At 44.9% G+C, this 10245-nt stretch overlaps 1 protein-coding gene across 2 annotated transcripts in view; it reads left to right on the top strand.

Annotated features, from left to right (window-relative positions):
• The first annotated feature begins 7950 nt into the window (after positions 1–7950).
• The window catches only part of sap130b (Sin3A-associated protein b), a 56853-nt gene continuing 54558 nt past the window's right edge, over positions 7951–10245 (top strand). For both annotated transcript variants that reach the window (XM_078563498.1, XM_078563497.1), the window contains exon 1: positions 7951–9269. The gene's annotated coding sequence lies outside the window, so the exon portion shown is untranslated. The remainder of the gene's footprint in view (positions 9270–10245) is intronic.

The raw sequence follows: 10245 nt of genomic DNA, 5'->3' as shown, positions 1-10245 counted from the left end.
TACGTAGCCACTGCATGGTAGCAGCATGAAATAGGTTGTTTAATCTGTTGTTCAAATTTGCTGCTGTCAGTCCAAGAAGACATTCTGCCTAACACACAATTCATGTGTGAATTTCAATGTCAGTGCAATGCCAGGTACATAGGCTCATATGTCCCAACAATTGGCTGATCTAATCAAGCAGCATGTTCCTTCAGTTGTTTGTAATAGGCAGAGTACAGACAGTACTCAACCAACCCGCGCTTGCAAAGCCCATGACAAATATCTCCTGTTAGATGTGATTCTGCAATTGTAATGGGGAGGCGACGGCATAGTGGTATTGTCAATAGACTAAAAATCCAGAGACCCCAGGGTAATGCTCTGGGGACCTGGGTTTGAATCCCACCACAGCAGATAGTGGAATTTAAATTCAATAAAAAATCTGAAAATAAAAGTCTAATGATGACCATGAAACCATTGTCAACTGTTGTAAAAACCCATCTGGTTCACTGATGCCCTTTAGGGAAGGAAATCTGCTGGCCTACATGTGACTCCAGACCCCACAGCAATATGGTTGACCCTGAACAAGGGATGGGCCTAATAGATACTGGCCTAGACAGTGATGTGAGTAAATTAAAAAAAACTTACTGAACAAACCTGAGTGTGCTAATAGCTACACTAACAACCAATTTAAGATGATCGTTCAAGCTGGCAAATGGCTCATTTTGAAGTGACATATTCATACGCAGGGACCCATTCATTGCAAACAAAAGGAGTATGTTCAAGCCTTGTGCCTTTTTTGAATTACCTGGGAGCATGGGAGCCTATAGTTCCCCATTGTTTTCTCCATGGCAACACCTTGGCCAATTAGAGTCAACTTGTCAACCAATTTGTCAACCCTTTTCTCTTGTAGTATACATCATTGCTTTGTTTGAAATTTGGCATTCTTCTGTTTGTCCTGATAAGTGCAGGATGAAAAACTTTGGTATATGTCTCTTTTCAGCAAGATGTCGACAGGTTAAGTGAGTGGGTGACACGGTGGAAGATGGGAATAAGGTGGGAAAGTGTGAGGTTATTCACTTTGGTAGTAAGAATAGAAAAGCAGAATATTTTTGAAAAGGCGTAAAACTTGCAAATGTTGATGTTCAGAGGGGTTTGGGTGTACTCGTACAAGGAACACAGAAAGTTAGTTAGTATGCAGGTGCAACAAGCAATTAGGAAGGCAAATGGCATGTTGGTCTTTATTACAAGGGAATTAGAATACAAAAATAAGGAAGTCTTGTTACAATTGTACAGGCTTTGGTGAGACCACACCAGGAGAACAGTATGTTTTGGTCTCCATATTTAAGGAAGGATATACTTGCATTGGGCACAGTGCAGTGAAGGTTCACTAGATTGGTCCCTGGGATGAAAGGTTTGAGCTGTGATGAGAGGCTGTGTAAATTGGGCCTGTACCCATTGGGGTTTAGAAGAATGAAAGGTGATCTCATTGAAACATTCAAAATTCTGAAGGGGCTTGACAAGGTAAGCAACGAGAGGTTGTTTCCCCTGGCTGGAGAATCTAGAATAAGGGGGCACAGTTTCAGGATAAGGGGTTAATCATTTAGGACTGAAATTATGTGACATTTCTTCAGTCAAAGGTGATAAAACATTATAAGGCAGTAATAAAAATTGTTTAACCCATCCACATACTGTACCTTCCATGTTTCCGTCCCCAAAGTTCTGTACTAAAATGATGCCGATGACACTAAGGCCTGCTCAAAAGATTTCCGGAAAACTGGTGTTTTCAAACAATAGCTTTCTGGACTGAAGAGGTCTGAGTGTACTCACAGCTGGACTTTATCAGCATTTGCAATGGGGTGTGGGTGAAGTTGAAGCGTCCCAAGCATATTGAACTTTTAGGTTGGCCCACAACTGGATGTTTACTTTGACTGTTTTATGTAAGATGGGGTGAGTGAAGATGGTATCCTGCCCAGTGTGTGGGACACAGGATGAGACTCTGTCCAATTTAATCAACTTATGTGTGCAGTTAAATTATATAAAGCACAATAACAGGCGTGGCAGTACATGTTACTAGTCAAGTAATCCAGAGTCCTGGACCAGAGACATGATTTCAAATCCCAATGCAGTAGCCGGGAAATTTAAATTCAGACAAATAAATAAATCTGTAATTCGAAGCTAATCTCAGTAATGGTGAAACTACCAGATTTTCATAAAAACCCAGATTCACTTATGTCCTTTAGGGAAGGAAAACTCTCATATTTACCTGGTCTGGCCCATTTGTGACTCCAGACCCACAGCAAAATGATGGGCTCTTAACTGCTCTCTGAAATGGCCTAGTAAGCCACTCAGTTGTACCAAACTGCAATGGAAAACTATACTATAGTAATAATAAAACCAGATAAACATCAACCAAGACATCAGATTCAGAAACTATGGAGTAACATCCTGCAAACTCACTAACATCTTATGCCACAGATCAGTCAAGCAACAGCTGGACATAGCTGTGCACAGAATCATACCTTATATCTAATGTTCCAGACCTCTCCATCACCATCCTCGAGCATGTCCTATCCCACCAGACGTGGTGGTAGAGTAGTATACAGTCGGGAGGGAGTGGCCCTGGGAGTTCTCAAAATTGACCCTGGAACCCCATTAAGTCTCATGGCATCAGGTCAAACATAGGCAATGAAATCCCCTGCTGATTACCTACCTACCGCCCTCACTCAGCTCATGAATCAGTACTCCTCCATGTTGAATACTACTGTCCATCACCAACAACAGCATCACCGGTGACCGAGCTGGCTGAATCCTGTTGGACATAGCGACAGCAGGTGGCAAGAGAAATACCTCACTTGACTTTGTTGTCAAACATTTCCCTGTTGTAGATACAGCTGCCCATGACAGTATTGGTAGCAGTGACTATTAAAGTCCTGTCCTCAAACTTGAGGACAGGCTCTAGCTTGTGTGGCACTACCACTGTGCTAAATGGAATAGATTCAAAATAGATCTAGCAGCTCAAAACTGGGCATCTGTGAGCCATCAGCACAAATTGTAACCTCATGGCCTGACATATCCCTCATTCTACCATTACCACCAAGCCAGGGGATCAATGCTGGTTCAATGAAGAGTGCAGGATAGCATAACAGGAGCAGCATCAGGCATACCTAAAAATGAGGTGCCAACTTGTTGAAGCTACAACATAGGACTACATGCACGATAAACAGTGGAAGCAGCATACAATAGATGGAGCTAAGCGATCCCACAACCAACAGATCAGATCAAAACCTAGCCCAAAGGAAGATGGTTGTGGTTGTTGGAAACCAATCACCTCAGTCTCACAGTACACGGACTGCAGCGGTTTAAGAAGGCAGCTCACCACCACCTTCTCAAGGGTAATTTGGAATGGGCAACCGATGCTGAATGCCCAAATTGCAGGAATGAACAAAATAAAATGTTCCACAGTTGTGTTTGGTTTACATACTGGGTGGGAGCCAAACTGTGGGAATCAGAGTCCCATGGGACTGTATTTTGAGATGGGAATTGCAGGGCAGGAGTGTCTGGCTGAGTCTAGTGGAGCTGTGATTAATTTAAAGTTTGGTTGCCCAGATTTGTGATTGCTCAAAGTGCAATACACTATTAAGAGAAGAGGAATCAACCTGAAATGCCATTTCAGAAATAAACAGAGCATTTTAAGACATTATGGGCTTATTATTCAGAATAAAATTTAAGGATATATTTTTGATCAGATTTTGAAGTTTAATTGGTTAATATGTGCTATGGGCAACAAACTGAACTTTAGCCACTTGGTTGTACAGAATTTGAGTATTGCTGGAAAAAGAGACATACTGTTGAAGTTTTTCATCTTGCACTCATTAAGACAGATGACAAGAGTCATCAATCTCATAGGGAGCAACAATTCTTACTGCATAAGAAAAGGGAGCTGAGTGGTTGACAAGTTGACTCTGGTCGAGGCATTGTTACAGAGAATGCTCCAGGTAACTATTGTCCCTCATACATTTGTTTAATTCAAAAAAGCCACAATGCCTTTCACATGTTCTTTCTACTTGCAGAGGCCAAGGCCCTGCATATTAATATATGTAACTTCTAGCAAGTGTAAGTGAGCCACATTGCAAGCCTGACTAATAATCTTCATTTGTTAGTATAATTCTTAACACTTGGTATTGTTCAGTTAGTGCTGTCAAATTGCAGAATCACATCTGATGTTAGACAATATGTTTTGAGTTTTGCAAGCAAGGGCCGAATTAAACTGAACTTTAATTTCTGTAGCAAAAAACTGGTAGAGGAATGATCACAAAGCTGTAATGTGATTAAGATTGAATAAATAAAGCAAAACAAAACTGTTCTTGTCTGACCTCATGAAGCTAATAAGCTGCTGAATATAGGTACAAAGCAGGAAGACTTTAAGTGAAGAGAAGCAAAGCACTACTGCCACATTACTCTGAAAGAATCTGATCTGATCTGGGAAACTAAGCAGTGTCAGGTCTGGTTAGAACTTGCTTGGCAGGCAATCTGAGAATACCAAATGCATTAGGCTTTTCTCCTCACTAGAGGCTGTTAGATGTTCTGCACATTGTCATTGTTTTCTCTCTCTCTCGTAAGTGTGTTTGCTTGTCTTGACTCATTTCCTTGCCGTTAGCTCTCCTGCTGGACCAGTCTAATAAATGGATCTCAGACCAGATGGTGAAGTATAAAACCAGGTTCAAATCCTTTTCTTGATAATTCATTTATTTACAGAACACAGCATTACATATGTTTGCCTCATACCTACTAACCCAGACTCCCAGCAGTCTCTCTTTATATTCTTTTGAGCATTGCAATAAACAAATGGGCAAATTAACAAAGTAACTTAAAGTGACAGTCCCTTAAAGGGGCACTGTAACAGAAACAAAACTCCAAAGGAAACTTATCTAAATCAAAATATTGTTTTGGGGGCCAACGAAACACTCCAGCCCCAATGGTGCCCACCAGTTGCGGAAGGTCGGTCTTTTTTATACTCTTTTGAATACCTATGAACTAAGAACAGTTAATCAAATTAGCTAAATTAACCAAATTGACAGCCCCTTAAAGGGGCACTGTAACAAAGGATAAGGATTTAAAGGAAACTTAACAAACTAAAACAAAATGTAATTTTTGGGGCTGATAGAGCACTCCAGCCCCTCCGGTGGCCCCTAGTTGCGAAAGGCTAGTGTCTCTTTATACCCTTTTGAGTATACCTGTAACTAATGGCAAATTAACAGGTGAACAGATCAAATTAAGTAACTACATCAAATCAAAGTGATATCCTCTTAAAGGGGAACTGTAACAAGGGAGAAACATTTGTTTAAAGGAACCTTACATATTTAAAGAATGTTATTTTGGGGGCTGATAATGCACTCCAGCCCCTGCGTGCCCACTGGCTGCAGAAGGCAGGGCTCTCTTTATAAGTTTCTAAGTTTTTAATGAAACAATGCCCTTCACCTGTGTATCTTAATAATATACCTAACAGCCTATTAATACAGTTCTCCTGTACAACTGTGTTGATTTTATCCAGATACAGAGAGGCCTGCATGTTATGGTTGAATTAGCAAAAATGAGTTGAATTGATGAGTGAGATTAACTCTTTTTTTTAAGAAGCTGACCTGCGCCAGGAAGAGAAGAAAAGGCTGCTCCATGATTGTCTGTTTTTTGAGACACGAATAGAGCATTAGTGAATATGTAGGGTTTTCAATTCTAGTTGGACATGTTCCTGACAGTTTCATGACATGATCTCTCGCCCTAGCCAGTTAAACAGCATTTTTTTTCTAAATCCTCCTTCAATATTTTAATAACTAATGTACAAAAATGAAAAATATGCATAATATTTCACAACTTCTGAGTGAGATTACTATCCAGGGTTGCTCACAGCAATGCCCTGAAGATGAATCTTCATCTCAGGACAACCTGGGAGGGTTAACCCCAGCCTCTTGTAAGGGCATAAATCTAGGATGACCATATTTTCTAAAGCAAATGTGGGGAAATGCTGTGTGACGTTCTCCCACACCATCCAAGGCTCCCAGTCATATCCACGTGGCTCAACTCCCGCCATTGCTCACTTGTCCAGTTTTCAGTGTCCCCTCACCTCATTTCTAGGACATTTTAACTCCAGGGCCATTTTTCCTTTGACTAAATTTCACAGCAGAACTGTGTGCGTTCTGGGGACTATCTGGCAAGGGTGGGACTGCACAGTTGTCAGTTGGGAGGATAGAGCAGGCACACTGTGGCCATAGAGCGTGATCTCTTCATAGATGAATGTCCCTCAGTGATCCCGCCCTGTTAACATTGCAATTCTATCACAATGAAGTGCACGCGTTGGTTGTAAGTGAGAGCAACTGTTAGTAATCAGGGAAAGGTTAGGGCATTATTCTTAAGTATACATAAGAATCGGTTTCCAGCTGTGTTGGGGGAGGGGGGGAGGAAAAGGGAGTCTGTACCTATGTTCACTGGGTCTTGTGAATAAATCTATGTTACAGAAAGACTGGCTCCAGCTTCCCCTTTTAGTGAATGAGCATCAAATTATAACACCCTCCCCTCTACTGGTTGAAAACAAATTTGACATCCCTCCCCTCAGTCAGAACCCACGCCCCCCGCAGAGACCGCACAGCCTTGCCCACTTTATTGTCTTGAATGTACGGCAGTTTGGGGGGGGGGGTCACATGGATAAGGGTGACCAACCATCCCGGAATTAAGGGATTGTCCTATAATTGGGCCACTTGTTCCGTGTCCCGGGTTGCTTGAGGCCGGGATGGTGTTTTTCCCCTATTTGTGATGTTCGAACTTTGCGTATGCACAGTACACACCTCTCCGGCAGCCTGAAAAGCCACGGTAACCTACTGCTCATAGCTCCGGCAGCTAGGGTTGTAAACTGTGATTAAATAGAAGATTGAATGTGATTAAATGATGAAATCTGAAGGTTTCATATGACTTGCCTGATGCTCCAGCCATTAGTTGGCCGACACACCCATCCTCACAACGCACTGCCTTCCTACGCCAAATGGAAATCAAAAAGACTCATTACCCAATTGGATAATGCTTGACTGTCAGCCAAACAGTCTCTCCCCCCCCCACCTCCCCCCATTTTCTATATTTTAATATCTGGTAAAGAGGAATGTTCAAAGAAAATGACAAAAATCTTTTTTAATGTCCTGATGATTTTTCAGCGGGTTTGCACGCAGCTGTGTCCTGGAGATTGATCTTCAATTCTTGGAGACTCCAGGCTAATCCTGGAGGGCTGGCAACCCTAAGACACCAGCAACAACCCCCCAACTCCCCCAAAGTGTCTCTAAAGTTTTTTTACTTGGAGTTTGCCCGACGTGGATCCTGATTTTAACCCTTGCGGCCATCAATACTTGGGGTATTCATTCAAGGACGAGTTTCATGAACCGGAGGCTGTTCCATGGACATGGTTTGCTCAGGGACAAGGGACACTGCAGCTCATCTGGGGACTGTCCCTGGAAAATAGGGATGTATGGTAAATCCTGGTTTGCCAACTTGGTTGGGGGAGTTCCTGGAGAATTATTCACTGTACCACCTGCTGCCAACTAACCTGTCCAGTCCGTCTTCGCTTTCCTAGCTCCAATATCTTCATAACTGACAATCAAGTGTTCAAAGAAAATAGAGGAAAACAAACACTTTTCTTTTAAAACAAAATAAAAACAGAATTACCTGGAAAAACTCAGCAAGTCTGGCAGCATCGGCGGAGAAGAAATCAGTCAACGTTTCGAGCCCTCATGGCCATGAGGGCTCGAAACGTTGACTGATTTCTTCTCCGCCGATGCTGCCAGACTTGCTGAGTTTTTCCAGGTAATTCTGTTTTTATTTTGTTTTGGATTTCCAGCATCCGCAGTAGCTTTTAACTTTTCTTTTAATGCCATTGTGATTTTTCTCCTGGATTGCTCACAGCAGCGTATAGATTAATCTTTAATTCTTGGAGGCTCCAGGACTCCTGGAGGGTTGGCAACCCTATTTTTTATTGTTCTTTCACTGGATGTGGGGTCAATGAAGGCAGGCATTTATTGCCCATCCCTAATTGCCCTTGAGAAGATGGTGGTGAGCCGCCTTCTTGAAATGCTTCGGTCCGTGTGATCTAAATACACCCATAGTGCTGTTAGAAAGGGAGTTCCAGGATTTTGACATAGTGACAGTGAATGAACGGTGATATATTTCCAAGTCAGGATAGTGGCTTGGAGGGGAACTTGGTGTTCCCATGTGTCTGCTGCCCTTGTCCTTCTTACATGGTAGAAGTTTGGATGGTCTGTCAAAAAAGCTTTGGTGAGTTTCTGCAGTGCATCTTGTAGATGGTACACACTGCTGCTACTGTGCGTCGGTGGTGGAGGGAGTGAATGTTTGTGGATGGGGCGCCAATCAAGCGGGCTGCTTTGTCCTGGATGGTGTCAAGCTTCTTGAGTGTTGTGGGAGCTGCACTCATCTAGGCAAATGGGGAGTATTCCATCACACTCCTGACTTGTGCCTTGTAGATGGTGGAAAAGCTTTGGGGAGTCAGGAGGTGAGTTACTCAGTGGAGGTTTCCTAGCCTCTGACCTGCTCTTGTAGCCACAGTATTTATATGGCTGATCCCGTTCAGTTTCTAGTCAGTTGTATCCCCCAGGATGTAGCTAGCTGGGGGATTCAGTGCCGGAGTGTCAAGGGACCATGGTTAGATTCTGTATTGCCTGTTCAATCACGTTCAGGCTCCAGTAGGAGGGCCCACTTGGCAAAGTCCCATTGAGGAGCCCGCAGGGAGAGGATATTGCAAAAACTGCAAGTGCTGAAAATCTAAAAAAAAACAGAAAGCGCTCGAAATCCTCAGCATCTGTGGAGAGAGAAACAATTAACATTTGAGGTCGACGGCCCTCCGTCTTTCTCCGACCTCCATCAACTCTGGATGTACTCTGGAAACTAAAGAGACTACAACTCCCAGAAGGCTGTGCGTACACACGTCCGCTCTTCACTGGCTGCCATGGCAACCCCGGTCAGAGTTCACCCTCGGTCAATTCCTACCAATGGGAGCTGCCGAAGGGCCTGCCAGCTGGCAGCCAATCGGAACAGGCGTTGCTCGTCGCAGTGCTGCGTTTGCTCGGGTCGTTATCCAATAGAAAGACGGGGCGCTCCGGAGCTCCGCCAATCAGAGCTCCGGTTGTTCAGGCTGTCGTCGATGGTTCGCGGAGTCTGTAGAAGCGAGAAGAGGGAAGAGTGACCGGGAGAGGAGAGGCAGGCACAGCGAGCAATCTTACCCCACCGGGGAATAACCTGAGGTGAGGATCGGCTCGACATATTAGGCCCCGGGTAGAGAGGAGGCGAGAGGCACAGTGAGGCCCCTGGTAGAGGGAGCGACATCAGGCCCTGGGCAGTGACAGAGGGAGGGAGGGAGAGACACAGTGAGGCCCCGGGTGGAGGGAGCGACATCAGGCCCTGGGCAGTGACAGAGAGAGGGAGGGAGAGACACAGTGAGGCCCCTGGTAGAGGGAGCGACATCAGGCCCTGGGCAGTGACAGAGAGAGGGAGGGAGAGACACGGTGAGGCCCCGGGTGGAGGGAGGGAGGGAGAGACACGGTGAGGCCCCGGGTGGAGGGAGGGAGGGAGACACGGTGAGGCCCCGGGTGGAGGGAGGGAGGGGGAGACACGGTGAGGCCCCGGGTGGAGGGAGGGAGGGGGAGACACGGTGAGGCTCCGGGTGGAGGGAGGGGGAGACACGGTGAGGCCCCGGGTGGAGGGAGGGGGAGACACGGTGAGGCCCCGGGTGGAGGGAGGGAGGGAGGGAGAGACGGTGAGGCCCCGGGTGGAGGGAGGGAGAGACAAACATCTCCCAGCGCTCTACCATTGGTAACTGTGCCTTCACTAGCTGAAGCCCCAAGCTCTGCAATACCCTAACCCTACACCCCTCTGCTTATCTCTCTTTTCTCCTTTAAAACAACTTAAATCCTATCTCTTTGACCAAGCTTTTGGTTACCTGCTCCTAATACTTCCTTATGCGGCTTGGATTGTTTTAAAACACTCCTGTGCAGGATCTTGGGATGTTTCTTTAGGTTAAAGGTGCTTTTTAGCTACAAGTTGTTGTGAGACACAGGGAGTCCCCAGGTACTGAGGATGGGAGGGGGAAGTCCCTGGGTACTGAGAGAAAGGGGAAGGGGGGGTTGGCGGAGGTGGAGTTAGTGAGGCTTGGGCAGTTTTATTTATCTGAGGGAGCTGTGTCCCTTTACTAATACTTGAGCAAATGTTTGTATTTGAAGG

This window comes from Cetorhinus maximus, chromosome 19 (genome assembly GCF_964194155.1).
Source record: "Cetorhinus maximus chromosome 19, sCetMax3.hap1.1, whole genome shotgun sequence".
NCBI lineage: Eukaryota > Metazoa > Chordata > Chondrichthyes > Lamniformes > Cetorhinidae > Cetorhinus > Cetorhinus maximus.
This window is presented reverse-complemented; position numbering and strand designations above follow the sequence as displayed.